General features: G+C 36.3%; 2 pseudogenes; one reads left to right on the top strand and one right to left on the bottom strand.

Annotated features, from left to right (window-relative positions):
• The window catches only part of LOC101592741, a 6,140-nt pseudogene extending 5,580 nt beyond the window's left edge, over positions 1 to 560 (bottom strand).
• A 2,803-nt stretch (positions 561 to 3,363) lies between these two features.
• LOC101592365 lies at positions 3,364 to 15,649 on the top strand (annotated as a pseudogene).
• The last annotated feature ends 1,357 nt before the right edge of the window (positions 15,650 to 17,006 follow it).

The following is a 17,006-nucleotide window of genomic DNA, read 5'->3' as shown; positions in this document are numbered from 1 at the left end:
TCCTCTAAACACATAATGCCTCTCCATACAGTGCTATGACATTGAGAGCTGTCTTCATGACTATGGACAAGTCATAGGAATTCTCTGGCTTACTGATGATATATCAGCGACAGCTGGTCATCAGACATGGACACATTCATTCCTGAATTTTAATGAGTCCCCTATTTTGCTTTGATAATAATTATTCCTGGAAAAGTGATGATTCTATTTCATCAAGGGTGTTTTCATGTCATAAGTGAGCTTCAGATACTTCGACTGGCATTTCAAATGTTCTCACACAGCCTCTGTCTTCAGGGTACCTCTGTTGGGAAAGCTTCCTGCACGGACCACTGATTATACTCATTCAACCATTAGACTTTATGTAAAGCAATATTCAATGGATCCTTTACTTTTTGCACTAATTGTGGCCCATGTTAGATGATATTCCTTAATATTTCTGTGGGTGTTGACCAGTTCTACCCACCTTTGTAGGCTTCCATAATGTTAATCTTTAAGGAAGCATCTGGGATCTTTTGTCTTTTTCCTTGAAAAATGACTTCAGTCTCATTACAAGCACACATTATTCCCCCACCAGTAATAAACCTTATTGGCATTTTTCTTTCAGAACAAATTAGTTTTACTTTACCAGATATCTTGGTCAATGAAACTCAAAAATGTAAGAAAGCCTGTAGCTATACAATTTACTTTCCCTGGAAATTTCTCTTATAGATTCATGAGATGTTGATGCATCATTCCTGGACACATATAGCCCGGCATCCCAAAGCCAATTCCTGTATACAGCAAAACACAGGACTCCAGAAATTCACACTGGAAGATTCACACTGGAAACCGCAGTTATTCACTGAGTTCTGCTCTACCCAGACTAGCATTTTGTGCAGTGTCCTTTCTGAAAGCATCTCTGAAGTTCATGCCACTCTAGTTGCTTGCACAGAAAGGCCTTTTGTTTAGATGTCCCCCAAGGCCTCCTACAGTCTTAAGTGGGGCTTTTTCAGAGTGTGTGATATTAGTGTACTAATTGGTTTGGCACCTGCCCTAAACCCAGGAGACTATACAGGTTACAAAATGGGCAGAAAGAAGCTTCTAGGATCCCTTGCTTGCTTTTGCTGACTGCTGCCTGTTTCTCCTCTGTGATGCCCCCGACCATGCCACCCTATCTTGGAGCCAGTCAACTATGAACTGCAACTTCTCGAAATTGTGTGGGCTAAATAAAACTTTCCTCCTTTAACTTTGGGTGTCAGTTGTTTTGTGTCAACATGAAGAAACAACTAAGACAGAAATTGATATCAGAGAAGTTGCTGTGACTGTACTTGAATGTGGTTCAGATATCTTTGGAACTGGAGTGTAGAAAGTGTTTGGGAAGTTTTGGAGATGATGTCTGAAAATGTCACCTTGGAACACCTTGGGTTGTTCCATATGGGAGATTCTGGTCAGAGCTCAGAAGACCAGCAGGCTGCTAGAAATTCTTCCAGTAAAAACCAGGCTTGGAGGACTTCTGCCGGGAAGAAGAACTGCACTGGCTGCTAGACTCCAGAGCATGAATGTCATGCCTCGACAGAAAATTTGTCTGCATTTTGACTTTGTGCAGACACTGTCTGTAACTGAGATTAAGGATGATGGACTAATTAATCTTGCAGAATAAATTTCAAGGCAGTTGACTGTTGAAGTGGTGGCATGCTGCTGTTTGGGGCTTTTAGCCAGATTTATGATGAGAAACTAGAAAAAAAAAACTGCAGGATGATTTAAGATGTTGTGAGTTTGGCCAGAATAAAAGCTCAACTGAAGTTACAGCCTGCAAAGATAAAATAGAGAAAAAATTGGTTACTGAAAAGACTATCAAGATAAGGCCAAGTATTTCAGAAAAAGACAACAAAAAAGGTGCTCTGAGGACATCAGAAGAGCCAGCAGGACTCCATCCTTTGCAGACTCAGAGTTGCAAATGTGAAAGACTTTGCTTTGAGGAGAAAACCCAAGAGTACCATGTTTCACAATGGTGATGGCCGAGAATTTGTTTCTCTCAGGATTGGGTTCAGAGTGCTCAGTGATCCAGGCTTTTCACCTGGATAGCCAAGAGAGAAGGAAGTCTGGCTAGAGCTCCAACTGATGGCAAACACTGATGTCATCTACATGTTGCTGTTTTTGGGTACATGGAGAATGCAAGAGCTGTAGGGTTAGGAATGCTAACAAATTTCAGAAGAAGGCTTGGGAGGCCAGTCAGTGTGCTCCTGGAGGGCAGTTTGTGAAGTTTTGAGTATGAAGCTAGAGATGCAGTGGAGACCTCAAGAGTTTGAAGAAGTCAGAAATATAAATAATTTGAGAAAAACTGCATGGAGTTAGTAGATCTGGCCCAAGACAGAAGCCATAGAGTTAAAACTACTGTAGTGCCATAGGATGGAGCCACCCAAGCCCTCTGGAGTTCACAGATTACCATGGATTGCCTCAGATGATGGACATAGAACTAAATGATTTAGTGCTTACCCTACTAGATTTTGGACTTGTTTTGGTCCCAATCTATTGTGTTTCCCTATTTATACCTTTTTGGGATGGAAGTGTGTATCTTGTGCAATTGAACATTGGAAGTGCTTTAACTTTCTTTTCATTTCATTTGTACAAGGTCTCCGAAGAGGAGACTTTGGACTTGGATTTTATAGCAATGCTGAAACAGAACCTTGGCAACTCTTGGAGATGGACTAAATGCCTTTTGCATGAAGGGATGTTCATGAGTCTTTACTAGGTAAGGGATGGAATGTTATGCTTTGTGTTTAGATGTCCCCCAAAGCCTCATGCAAACTTAGATAGGCCTTTTTCAGAGGTGGTTGGGTTCAGAGTGTGTGATACTGGGTTTAAGAGTGTGTGGTTATTAAATCAGCCCACTAATTGGTTTGGCACCTGCTCAAAGACAGGTAGTCCAGATAGAATATAAAGTGCGCAGACAGAAGCTCTTAGGCACACTTGTTTGCTTTTGCTGTCTTTTTTCTGCAGTGAACTCTTTCTCCTCTACGATGCCTCCTGCCATGCTACCCTGCTTTGGAGCAACATGACTATGAATGGAAAGCTCTACAAAGTGTGAGCTAAATAAACCTGTCTTCCTTTTAACTTTGGACGTCAGAAATTTTGTCTCAGTAACAAGAAAAGTAATTAAGACACATGCTGAATGAGATAAGGGAGATTTGGTCCTATTGTTATTTGAAGCATTCATTTAGCAAATTTGAATATATATATATATATATATATATCCACTTTAGAAAGCAGTGTGGGAATTCCTTTAAAATTACAAATAAAACTAATAGATGGTCCAGACCAGAACTCAAATTTCTTGATACATGTCTGAAGGAAATCAAATCAGTACCTCAAAGAAACATCGACATGAATGGAAGCATTGATACAGAAATTGTGGTACAGATATATATTGTCTTCACTTTTATGTGGATCAGATGGTTCATCCAGGGTGTCTGAGATAGTTTAGCACAATCCGAGCTAGAATAGGAGTTATGGACGTATTTCTTGGGAGATAGTTACCAAGGAATCTCTCACATATCTTCATACTCAGGCATTAATTGGAATTTATGTAGATTTATCCCAATTTTAGATAATAAAGATAAAGATCTGTCTCTCTTTATCCCCCTCAATGTTTAGCTTACATTGTAAAGTAATGAAGATAATGTTTCTCTTTGAAGGAGAGGATCAGCACCTTTAACCATACACCTGGGGTCTTTAACAGCAATACAAACTCACTGTGTTTCACATCTATTTGCCTTCTCTGTATACTCACTCCCACAGGGAATTAGCGACATTTAGTATCAACTTCTGAAACTTACTTGTTCTAAGTAAAAGGCAGTGCAAGTTCACAGGGACTCACTGGGATTTCATGTGGAAAATATAGAAAATAGTCACTTTGGACCTGTGGAGTCTAGGTCCCTCCCAGACTGTTCTTATCCTGTCCCTGCCCCTACCCTTCAACCCATGGTCAATTACACTTAAAACTATCGTTACTAATGTTTTTTTTTTTTTTTTTTTTTCTATTGGCTGAACTTGATCTCTCTAAGGATTAGTAGGTATGCACTGTCATTATTTTCTTGCATAATGTGTGTGTTCTTTCATAAAACATGAATTAAACTATGGTGTGAATATGTATAAAAGACACAGATACATTCCATTTCATTTTTCTCTGAAATACAAAGAACTCTCCTTCATAGGGTGGTTCAGGGTAAAAATTTAGTCTTGTTAGAACCATAATTATAAAAAAATCTCTTATTTTGTATCAAAGTTTTCCTCAAGGGGAAGTTATTACCTCAGCGGTTCTTACTGTGCTGTAATGCCTGAATTTTCAGTTTCTTCTTATGACCTCAATCCAAGGTTGTCTTACAAGAAAGATATTAAGACAAGAGAGCAGAAGCCTAGGATACTAAATAGAACCTTTGCCTCATTTTTTATTGTTGTTATTTCACATTTTTAAAAATTTTCTATTATTTTATTTTCAAACCAAATTGGGAGTACAGTTTCAATAATTAACACATTGCATACATTCTTCCCAGTGGTTAATTGCTGTACAAGATGCGGACATGATATCCTATTTACGAACACCATAAGAACAAATCCCTCTATTCATTAAGAGAATGTAATTATATATCTATTCTAACCGTTTTGAATACACAGAAACAAAATGGACATTTATCTGTATCTCCTTCTCTTGTTTAGTTCTGTTATTTGAATATTATAGGTGTGTTAACTCAGTAAATATTCTAAAAGAGTCCAGTAATCCATAATAGTAGTGGGTCTTCCGCTTCACTGGCAGTGTCAGAAATTGTTGACCAGAGTCCCCTATAGCTCAACATAACAGCATGGCTTTACTTCTTATACTTCGTTTTTATACTTTTCTGCTGTATGGTTAAGACCAAGGTAAAGCAGGACCTATGCAGCAAGAGTTGTAGCTTTTGAGTCTGATAAGTTCAGTGAAATCCCCTCAGGATTTATCCTGAGATCCTGTACCTCAGATTATAGATCCTTTGTCAGTGTCAGCCATGTGGATGAGTCACGGCCATTGCTTGGCCAATCACATTTTTTATTGGTTATACAGATTAATGGGTACCACCTGTCCCCTACTTTCACTTCCTTAGGGGGTTTCAATGTCTGTCTTTTGAGAATATTTATCTCCCTATCATCTACACTTATATACCTTTTATTGTCCTCCATCTAATTTGCTTTCTCTTATTTAATAAGTCTCTCTTCTACTTTATTGCTACTTTTTATAGATTCTACAGATTAAGTAGAACATGTAATCTTTGGCTCTATTCTTGGTTGATGAAACCAGAATTTCCCTGGGGTAGGATCCACTGGCCAGATGAGGTAGAAAGAGCCAAATTTTAACTTTGCATGGATGAGTTTAAAAATCTTGAAGGTTTTCCAAACATATTTATATAGTTTCCTTATTATATTTATTGAATTTTTTCTCTCTCCATTTCCACAAAAGAAGTTTGAGAAAGAAAGAGATCTGTATCTATCCTGGTGACTTGATGCAATGCAAAGTTCTTAAGTTCTGATGGTTTAACATATATTATGTATTTAAGAATGTTTGATAAGTGAAAAAATAACTCATTGTTTTTATCCTTGGAACATGAGAAGTCCTATATAGAATCAGTGGAATTGATCATTTGCATTATGTAGTATAAGGGATTTCTGCAACAATGAACATTTGATTCTCATTTACATGATGAAATCATTCTATGATTGGTTGATATAATAACAGGGATTACTGGAATGTATTTTAAACATTATAGTCATATGTCTTGGAGTGTGACATACCATTTTCACAGAGCAATTTATCATAGAGCATGATGGTGCCTTATATGCTCAGGAGTGGGAATACCCTGTGGTGATGGTCTTGTGACTCTGTCAGAGCATGGCTGTAATAACAGTGACAGCATCACTGAGGCTGTCATCCCTTCCTCCACCATTACTGTGATGCAGTTGCACCTGCACTTTATCAATGTTCTTTTTCTCTGCTTGATTCTCACTCTACTGATGATGTATACTCTTGAGTTTTCACTGATTCCCAAGGACTCTGCTCCCAGGACTCCTATGAAATTTGTGCCCCTGGAGGGTGACAGCCAGGGCATGAGATGACAGGCTAGCACAGTCATCCTGGCTCTTTATAAACTTTCACGGAATCAGTTCATAGTGGCAAAAATCATGATTCTGTTTTTTAGTCTATTTTAAAGGTGACTTTAATGTGTTAGATGAGTTCAAAAGTTCTAGAGGAAGCTATAACTCTATTTAATTTACTATTTGCCAAAACTAAGAAATAAGAAAGAGGGAATTTATGTTAATTTAACTGGGAAAAGAGTCTTTGGCAGTTGGACAAAAGGCTGCTTTTTCAAAACCCTCAGATTGTGATGTCTACTTCTTATTAAATTCCTAATTTGATGATGTTTTTGTTTTACCATAGTTTTGCTTTCAAGAAAATGTAACTGAATTTCTTTTTTTTCTTTTTTTATTCATTTTAATGAGAAAAAAATAGCAATGAAAGAGTTTCAAAACAGGTTAGTAGGACAGTTAAAAAAATTAATACATTGCATATTGTTGTCTTCGTATTGGTTATTCAGAGGACAAGATATAGACATGCTATCTTGTCTAAACAATATTAGTACAAACCTTTCTTCTCATTGAACTAAGAGAAAGTAGCTCTATCTCTATCCTAACTATTTTGTATATACATATATTTTTTTCACTATGAAATGGTCCTTTATTTATATCCCCCTTTTTTGTTTTGTTTTGCCGGAGATGGGTGTTCCATTGCTGTTAGAGAAGCTGTATTAGAAGGACCTTTTTCATACTTGATAACAGTTCAAATATTGTAGGAAATTGAATTCAGCAAAATAACCCTATAGAGTCCAATAGTCCAAAATACTAGTGGGTTATCAGAAGAATTGGCAATTGTCAAAAGTTGTTGAATTGAGCCTTTTACAGTTCAGCATATTAATATGGCATTACTTTTTATACTTCATGGTTATACTTTTCTGCTGGATGGTTAAGACCAAGTTAAAGCAAGGCCTATAGAACTAAAAATGTAACTTTTGTATCTGACAAGGTCAGTCAAATCCCCCTCAGAATTTACCCTGAAACTGTGTACAGCACCTTGTGGATCTTTTATCAGTGTCAGTAATCTGGATGAGTTGAATTTTCAAATTTAGAAAATTAAATAAAATTTAGAAACAAAGTGTTGAAAATCTGTAGTGCTGCTATCAAAGACTTAATGGAATTTCTCATTCAAACTGAAAACAAGCAGTCACTGGAACTTCTTTAAAAGAACATTAAGCCCATTTTATATCATCACCTCATCAATTTTCTGTTTTGATATTTGTGCATTATTTTCACTTAAATATTGCATTTGTCCTGGACACATTGCATATGGTCTTGTTTTGCTTTCCTAGGTTACACTTTACCACAGAGCTTAGAGAAGGATGAAGAACTTCAGATGATTTCCTAAGCTGAAAATAGACCTCTCCACAATTTGAAATAAAAATGTAATAAATTCTTTATTGGTCTTTGATTCTATTCAGTTTCATGGAGTTTGATGCTTTGACTATATTTTTAAAAAATATATGAAAAAATTGAAATACAATTTAATCTTTTAATATTTGGTCTTAGCTAAGAAGTTGAACCTAATTTTTTTAAAAAAATATTAACCTTTGTGAACTTTTAGACAACAATAGTATAAACCCTTTTGGTCACTTTCTCTGTGACCTAGTGTTTCCTTTGAAGCCATACAAATAGGGTAAACTGGTTTGAATCTTGAAGATAAATAAATATGAGAGTGATACTTTCTAAAAAATCCAAGGCTTATTTCCTAATAAGTCTGTGTTTTTTCATAATTTAATGATTTCTTATTAAGCCTCATTTTTGCTTTTCTCCTAAATGATGCATCCATGGGTGGGTTCTTCTAGAGATTAATTGAGGTGAAAGATCTGGAGCTCTTTTAGTTCATAAAGGGAACTTTTGTGGTTTCTAGGGGTGGGTTCGGTGTTCTTGGCTTACAGAAATTGCTTGATAAATTTATTGCAAGTTATGCTTGTATTTATTTATTACTAAATGCTTATAGTACATAATATTTACATTCCTTGCAGTATTTTTGTATTTATGAAATCCTTGTTATAACAGCATAAATACAATGACATAATTTCTCCCAGTATATTTTGTCATAAATAGCTATATGATGTTTGCCAAAATGTTGAAAAGCTTTGCATTTTTTTATACTTGCTTTGTACTTAGACACTATTGAACAGTCTCTTTTCCATTTGCATAGTTTTTAAGTGTATGGCTTCTTCACATGTCAATGTATGTGAAATCAAAGCATGGATCATAATCAGAGTCAGAAAAATCTGAGCTGTCTACAGTTGTCTTTGAGAGAGAGGAGCGTTGGCAGAACTGTCACTTCCAACACATTGCTTTTATCGGGGCCTAGAAGCCACATTCCTGTGGCCATCACATAAGCCATTTGCACAGTAGCATTGGATACAGATGGAACTTAAATTAAATTTGGATAAAACATCGTAATTTGTCTGTGGAATGATTATATATGAAAAATATTGAGACAAAAATTAACCATAACTGCAGAGCATGCTTCTACAAGATGATATAATGCTGTACCACTTTTAGGATTAGAACTATATACAACAGAACATGCAATTGGCAGATGCAGAAGGTTGTTGTAACTGATTCCTGTATCATGAGATGCCACTAATTAATGATCAATATCTCTGAAGCTTTCTCAAGTCTTGAAAGAAAAAATTATAGCATTTATAATTATGTAACTTAATTATGCAAAATAAAGCTATACGTTTGATCAAACTAAAAATATAGATACACTAAAATATTTTAACTAGTCCTTGAAATTAGGCTGTGAACCCTAACAATCAGGACTGTAAGTTATCAAAACCGAGGTTTTGAAGACATGCATAACTGCTGAAGGTCAAACACCATTCAGAAAAATCAGCAGATTTTGAAAAGATCCCTTAATCTTCAATACTTATTATGTTCTGTTGAAGAAGGTGGAATATATCTGAGTCAATATAAATTATGTTATTAGCTTCCAGAAAAAAATAAAAAAATATTCAAATGTTTTATTTTTTCCTACGAATTGTTACAGTAATGTGGTTTCAAATATTAGATTTGGTTACAATTTAGAATCAAAGAACTTCAGTAGTTTCAATGGATTTTACATTTATCCTCTTCAGTTTTCTAGTTTGTCACATTAGTAGCTGTGTAGACTGGTAATCCCAAAGGTAGCTAAAAGCATGAACTCCAAGGTCAGATCCCATTTGAATTCTCTTAATAGTTGTTGTTACACAATCAGAAGCAATTTATGCACTGTTTTAATGGAGATCCCTTATTAATTGGGGTGATAAAACCTTGGTTATTGTGAGAGTAAATGAAATGTGTGCAAAACCTTCGTTACATGAGAAAAGTTCAGTAATTGTTGATAGTTACACATTTTTAAATACCCTGGATTTTCAGGGGCTTCACCTTCAAGAAACAAAGGCTATCACGTTTAAGACTAAAGAAAAAAACCCCATGGGCTCCAGAGTTTAACAAATCAAGGCAGAGATTTCCTATGAAGGGTGGAAGGTGTCAAGAAAGTGGTGCTTTCAGAGCGAGGCATTGCCACTTTTCTTTTGCTGTCCTTTTCCAGAAATCTCTCCTTACTCAATTTTCTTCTTTCTTAGCACTCACCTTAGTAAGTGAGAACATCTATTGCCCTAGGAATAGAATGCAAAAGGCCTAGTCTTTGCTTAACAGAAATATCTTAATACTGCCAGCCAGGCTGACAGCCACTGCTATTCAGGCACATGTCCATTATTCCAGATCAACAAATACAGCAAAGTGAAGGTCAGAAGAAGTCACGAGGTCAATAGAGGCAAAGGTCTCATAAAGAAGATACTTACCAGGCAGAAATGAAAATCAATTTAAAATACCTACTTTCTAATATTTACATTTAACTCTTCTTGTCTTATTGTATTTATCATCACTCAGATGATGTAACTGATGGTAGGAAGTAGAGGCTTTTGAAAAATACTTTCTCTAAACATAAATTATTTCTCTAGACATGAATTATTGTTACTTCATAATTGAATATCTTTGTAAGTATTGGGAATATTCAGTTTTCCTAGATATTTTTAAAAATCTTTTTATCTTGCATAATTGAATAAATACCACAAAGTTTTCATTTTTGATGGTTGCTCTTTCACCTCCTGAAGGTTTCTCCCTTTAACTTAATTTAATATCCTGGTGTTTTAAAGTATATTCTGCTACATTTTATTCCAAAGTTAAAACTTCCTGTGACACACTTGTGAGAAGCTAACTCAAGGTAATTTTTTTTTCTTTTTTGATGATACAAGGGACCAAACTCAAGACCTTGCACTTACTAGGCAAGCACTTATTCCACTAAGCTGCCTCCCCAGCTGCTAAGGTAAATTTTGTAGCTAACTACTTTCACTTTTTTTGTATATGACAATTAGTTACAGTAAGTGAACTTTCAAGAGAATATTTCATATTAATATTTCTGTGAATAATATTATAACTCCAGGTGTTCATTTTTTAACCAAAAAGTCACTACAGATGACTTGAGAAGAACATGGACATTTCTGTATATAGTAGATCCACTATCAGGTTTGTTATTTCAACCATCTTCTAATTGACACTTCAGAACTACTGAGCTGTTTATTTTTTTAACTTTGCATAGAAAGGAATATCAAAGCAAGCAGTTTTCTCCCATATTCATTACAAAGATTGAAAAACTCTTAGAGATATACATGATAATTTTTTCCTACCACATCATAGTTATGGTATTTACATAAGCAATGCAATTTTATGTTTTGCTCCAGACTATTGGCCAAGGTCTGAATGAGTTGGCCCACAAACTATGAGCGTCCTTGCATTTTTTGATGAAACCTCATAATTTTCTATTTAATAATAAAATAAATTGAATTGCAGTCAAGTGAAAATGAGAATTTAATAGGCAAAATAACTCATGCACACTTTAAAGTATCATATATTTCACACATTCCTAATAATGTGATCTTCAATTGGTAATGCCAAATTAGCATGCTGTATTGGAATTCTCGTTACAGTCTTGCTGGATTGGTGTGAATATAGAAAGTAGGGATAAAAGGAAAGAAGCCAAGTATTTCAACAGCTAACAGTTACCCAAATACTCCAACATTGCAAATGGAAGCCTGCAATGATGGTAGGACAACATTTAGAAGTAAGCTCCATATCACAACCTAATTGGAGATCAGTATGTGCCTTATGAGAGTTAGCCTTCAATATTGAGAGTGGAGTCACAATACCGTCTTGTATTACCATATCAAGTTCTACCAATACTCTGGGTTAGTACATTTGTGAAATTCAAAGTTCAAAGTACAGCAATTATGTGTGTGTGTGTGTGTGTGTGTGTGTGTGTGTATTACTTTTCTATTATTTGCCTCTGGGTTTCTTTTCTTTTTCTTTTTTGACTAAACCACATATTGAACTCAAGCCCTTGTGCTTGCCAGGGAAGCGTTTATTGGGTTTCTTAATATAGAGTCATTGGTCAATTTTCACTTCTTGCCAAAGAAAGAGAGTCTTGTATAAATCCTGTGCTTCAAAAAGACTAATTATTGAACCAAATAAAAATTGAGTTCACTAATTATATCATTCTCTTTTTTTAACATTTGTTATAAATATTTTATATAATACATTTTGTGAGCTTATATCTAAAGTATTAATCCAAAAATACTTTCAAGTGTGAAAGAAGAAAATGTTGCAGATATTCTTCAAAGTCACATCAATATGACAACACTATATAGAGTTTTACCAATGTTTTTGAACTAAAGTTTAAAAGAAATTGTATTTGTCTCAGTTTTCCAAATTAGGTTATCAAGTCTATTTATGACAAGCAGTTCCTGTCATATAATATGATTACATGGGCTTTATGAGAAGTGACACATTGGATGATTTATATGATGTGTCAGCCAGTAAGATATAAAGGCAGATAATTTCCTGTAATTACTTTTTAAAAGAATTTGAAAATGGATTTTAAATAAATAGCATGTGACTTTTCGTTGAACTAATTCTTAAAATATCATTCCAAGACATTACTGGGAATGAAATAATAAAAAATGTAAAACGTTAAAAACTTTTTCCTAGTAGACTAAAATATTAGAGAATTTTCTTGTGACATCTCCATATTAGTAGGTGCAACCATGAACCTTCTAGGTCCTGTCTTAAGGGAGCAATGTTTGTTATGTCTCTTATTATTCGGGTCATGTCACTGTTCATTTCAGACCTTAGACCATTTGTCCTTTTTGCTTTGAATTTGCCTTTTTGTTCATTGTCTACTCAAATCCTTCATATCTTTCAGTTACTAAAATGCTGTTGCCATCCAGAAACATTTTGTGATAACATTTGTCTCCACCAATCCCTGTTTTTTTAAATAAATTCATAACCAGTGTGACCTCTGCCTGTATATATTCGAGTGAATCCTCTGAACCATTATATCTACCCCTGCTCACCCCATGGTTAGGTTTCCCACAGTCAGATATTATTTCTCGCCATAAAATGGAACAAGTTGGGCCCGAGCTCCAGCGGCAACAAAGGTGGCTTCGAGGGCGCTGCTGCCCGGGGGTTCCTGCTGCATCGGCGCCAGCCCCGTGAACGCTGAGGTGGAGGGAGTGTTTGATGATGCATCACCTGGAAAGCAAAAGGAAACCCAGGAGCCAGATCCCACCTATGAAGAAAAAATGCAAACTGATCGAGCAAATAGATTTGAGTATTTATTAAAGCAGACAGAGCTGTTTGCACATTTAATTCAGCCTGCTGCTCAGAAGACTCCGACCTCACCTTTGAAGATGAAACCAGGGCGCCCGCGAATAAAAAAGGATGAGAAACAGAACTTGCTCTCAGTTGGTGATTACCGACACCATAGAATGGAGCAAGAGGAGGATGAAGAACTCTTAGCAGAAAGCTCCAAAGCAACGAATATTTGTACTCGATTTGAAGACTCTCCATCATATGTGAAATGGGGTAAGCTGAGGAATTACCAGGTCCGAGGATTGAATTGGCTTATTTCTTTGTATGAGAATGGCATCAATGGTATCCTGGCCGATGAGATGGGCCTGGGAAAGACTCTTCAAGCAATTTCTCTTCTTGGGTACATGAAACACTATAGAAACATTCCCGGTCCTCATATGGTTTTGGTTCCTAAGTCTACATTACACAACTGGATGAGTGAATTCAAGAGATGGGTGCCAACCCTTAGATCTGTTTGCTTGATAGGAGATAAAGAACAAAGAGCTGCTTTTGTCAGAGATGTTCTGTTACCAGGAGATGTATGTGTAACATGCTTATTTAAGAGAAGTCTGTGTTCAGAAAATTTAACTGGAGATAGTTATAGATGAAACTCATAGAATCAAAAATGAGAAGTCTAAGTTGTCAGAAATAGTGCGGGAATTCAAGACTACAAATCGCCTACTGTTAACTGGAACTCCTCTTCAGAACAACTTACATGAACTCTGGTCACTTCTTAATTTTTTGTTGCCAGATGTGTTTAATTCAGCTGATGACTTTGATTCCTGGTTTGATACAAATAACTGCCCTGGGGATCAAAAGCTAGCAGAGAAGCTTCCTATGGTTTTGCGTCCATTCCTGCTCTGTTGAATCAAGGCTGATGTTGAGAAAAGTTTGCCTCTGAAGAAGAAGTGAAGATCTACATGGGGCTCAGCAAGATGCAGAGGGAATGGTACACCCGGATATTAATGAAGGACACCAATATCCTGAACTCAGCAGGGAAGATGGACAAAATGTGGTTGTTGAACATCTTGATGCAGCTGAGAAAGTGCTGTAATCATCTGTACCTGTTTGATGGAGCTGAACCCAGTCCACCTTACACAACAGATATGCATCTAGTGACCAACAGTGGCAAAATGGTGGCGTTAGACAAGTTGCTCCTTAAACTAAAAGAACAAGGCTCTTGTGTGCTCATCTTCAGCCAGATGATGAGAGTACTAGACATTCTAGAAGATTACTGCATGTGGAGGAACTACGACTACTGTAGGTTGGATGGACAGATGCCCCATGATGAGAGACAGGATTCTATGAATGCATACAATGAACCAAACAGCACAAAGTTTGTTTTCATGTTATGCTCCCATGCAGGTGGTCTTGGCATCAATCTTTCCACTGCTGATGTAGTAATTTTATATGATTCATACTGGAACCCCCAAGTCGATCTGCAGGCCATGGATTGAGCACATAAATTGGGCAAACCAAGATGGACAGAGTGTTCCACTTTATAACTGATAACACAGTAGAAGAAAGAATAGTGGAACGCGCAGAGATGAAACTCAGGCTGGATTCAATTGTCATTCAACAAGCGAGGCTTGTGGATCAGAATCTTAACAAAATTGGGAAGGATGAAATGCTTCAAATGATTTGTCATGTGTTTGCCTCAAAGGAAAGTGAGATCACTGATGAGGATATTGATGGCATTTTGGAAAGGGGTGCAAAGAAGACTGTTGAGATGAATGAAAAGCTCTCCAAAATGGGTGAGAGCTCCCTTCGAAATTTCCCAATGGATACAGAGCCAAGTGTGTACAACTTTGAAGGAGAAAACTACAGAGAAAAACAAAAGATTGCATTCACTGAGTGGACTGAACCACCCAAATGCGAGAGAAAAGCAAAATATGCTATTGATGCATATTTCAGAGAAGCTCTTCCTGTCAGTGAACCTAAAGCACCCAAGGCTCCTCGACCTCCAAAACAACCCAATGTTCAGGATTTTCAGTTCTTTCCCCCACATTTATTTGAATTACTGGAAAAAGATATTTTGTATCACAGAAAAACTATTGGGTACAAGGTACCTCAAAGTCCTAATCTTCCTAATGCAGCACAAGCACAGAAAGAAGAGTAGCTGAAAATTGATGAAGCAGAACCCCTTAATGACGAGGAGTTAGAGGAGAAAGAAAAGCTTCTGACACAGAGATTTACAAATTGGAATAAGAGAGACTTTAACCAGTTTATTAAAGCTAATGAGAAGTGGGGCCGTGATGATATTGAAAATATAGCAAGAGAAGTGGAAGGGAAAACTCCTGAAGAAGTCATTGAATATTCAGCTGTGTTCTGGGAAAGATGCAATGAGCTCCAGGGCATAGAGAAGATCATGGCTCAGATTGAGAGGGGAGAGGCAAGGATTCAAAAAACAATAAGCATCAAAAAAGCACTTGATACAAAGATCAGACAGTACAAAGTACCTTTTCATCAGCTCCGAATATCCTATGGTACTAACAAAGGAAAAAATTACAAAGAAGAGGAGGATTGCTTCTTGATTTGTATGCTGCACAAGCTTGGATTTGACAAAGAAAATGTATATGATGAATTGCGACAGTGTATCCACAACACTCCTCAGTTCAGATTCGATTGGTTTCTAAAGTCCAGAACTGCAATGGAGCTCCAGAGGAGGTGTAGCACTTTAATTACATTGATTGAAAGAGAAAATACGGAGCTAGAAGAAAAGGAGAAGGTAGAGAAAAAGTAACGAGGACCAAAGCCTGCAACACAGAAGCATAAATTGGATGGAGCACCTGATGGTCGAGGAAGGAAAAGGAAGCTAAAACTATGAATGCGTATTTGTTTCATAATCACTAACTTTCAAACAGTAGTTCTTTAATTTACAGGTCTTCATAAGATGTACTGTACAATGCTCAATGTTATGTCACTCAGAGAAACCAGGTCCATCTGTTTACTGAGCTAGAGCTATAGTATGTACTTTCACTTTTTAAAAATGGAACAGCTGTGCTGAAATTTTTTTTATCATTAACACTTTAAGTAATAAAATAGGCTTCATTTATAAAAAAAATGGAACAAGTTACTCCAACTTGCTTAATTTCTTGCAGTCCTTAACCTGTTTGACATGTTATTTCATTTTAGTAGTTTACGTTTTCACAGACTTGCCATAGAATCAAATGGCATCAGAGAGAAACAGTGGGGCTTTGAAGCCACTTGGACCCACGACCTTCATGCTATATCCTTGATCATCCATTTTCTGAAGAATTCTAAGCCCTCTCTGGGGATCATTTCCTTATTCTATAAAATAATTCTTATCATACTTAGCTTATTGAACAAACATTATCTGGCCAAGTCTTGTCTCTTTATACTCAATCCTATATTATGATCTTGTGCTTAGCACATTTTCAGACACAGTCTTCAAAATATCTGTTGATGGAAATATTAGCTGAAGTATGGATATTATTTCCAAACATGAATGTCATAAGATTTATCATCTAATTATAATGATTGTAGAAGATCTGGGTTAACATTTTACCCAGTTCAACTGATTTCCCAAATGCTTTCCTCTTTAGGCTACACCTTCCTTCATAGCAGAATTGTTTTATTACTGTCAATTCCATTATATGATCCCTTGATTTCTTTTTGCACATTCACCTTTCTTCCCAATTAAATTATAATTTCTTGATAGTCAACATCCATATTTTTATTGTTTAAACATTTATATTTGGTAATTTATGAAATAGAAAAAGATTCCAATGATCTATGCAGATGTTGAAGAAGGAAAGTTAATGGATAAATCAATGTATTCATGGTGTGTATTTCATAAAACTGAGCTCTATGAAAGCCACATCTGGGTCTCAAGATCTGAAAGTCTCACTAAGTAGGTATGCAGAGTGCTATACAAATAAATGGTTATATAGAAATGGAGTATAATTGCTTACAGTTTTACTATGTAATATCTTTCTTGATATAAAAGTATCTGTCAGGGCTGGAGAGATGGCTCAGTGGTCTAAAGCACCTACTTGAAACAAGCTTGGCAAAGCACAGGGACCTCGGTTCGATCCCCCAGCACCACATGCCAGCCAGCCCCGCCCCATGGTGGGCTGAGCTGGCCACACACACACAATAAATAAAATGTAATAAAAAAAAAAAATCATATGATCATCTTGGCAGATGCAGAAAAAGCTTTT

This window comes from Octodon degus, unplaced genomic scaffold (assembly GCF_000260255.1).
Source record: "Octodon degus isolate 3935 unplaced genomic scaffold, OctDeg1.0 scaffold00145, whole genome shotgun sequence".
NCBI classification, from domain to species: Eukaryota; Metazoa; Chordata; class Mammalia; order Rodentia; family Octodontidae; genus Octodon; species Octodon degus.
Note: the sequence above shows the minus strand (reverse complement) of the source record. Positions and strands in the feature narration are given on the sequence as shown.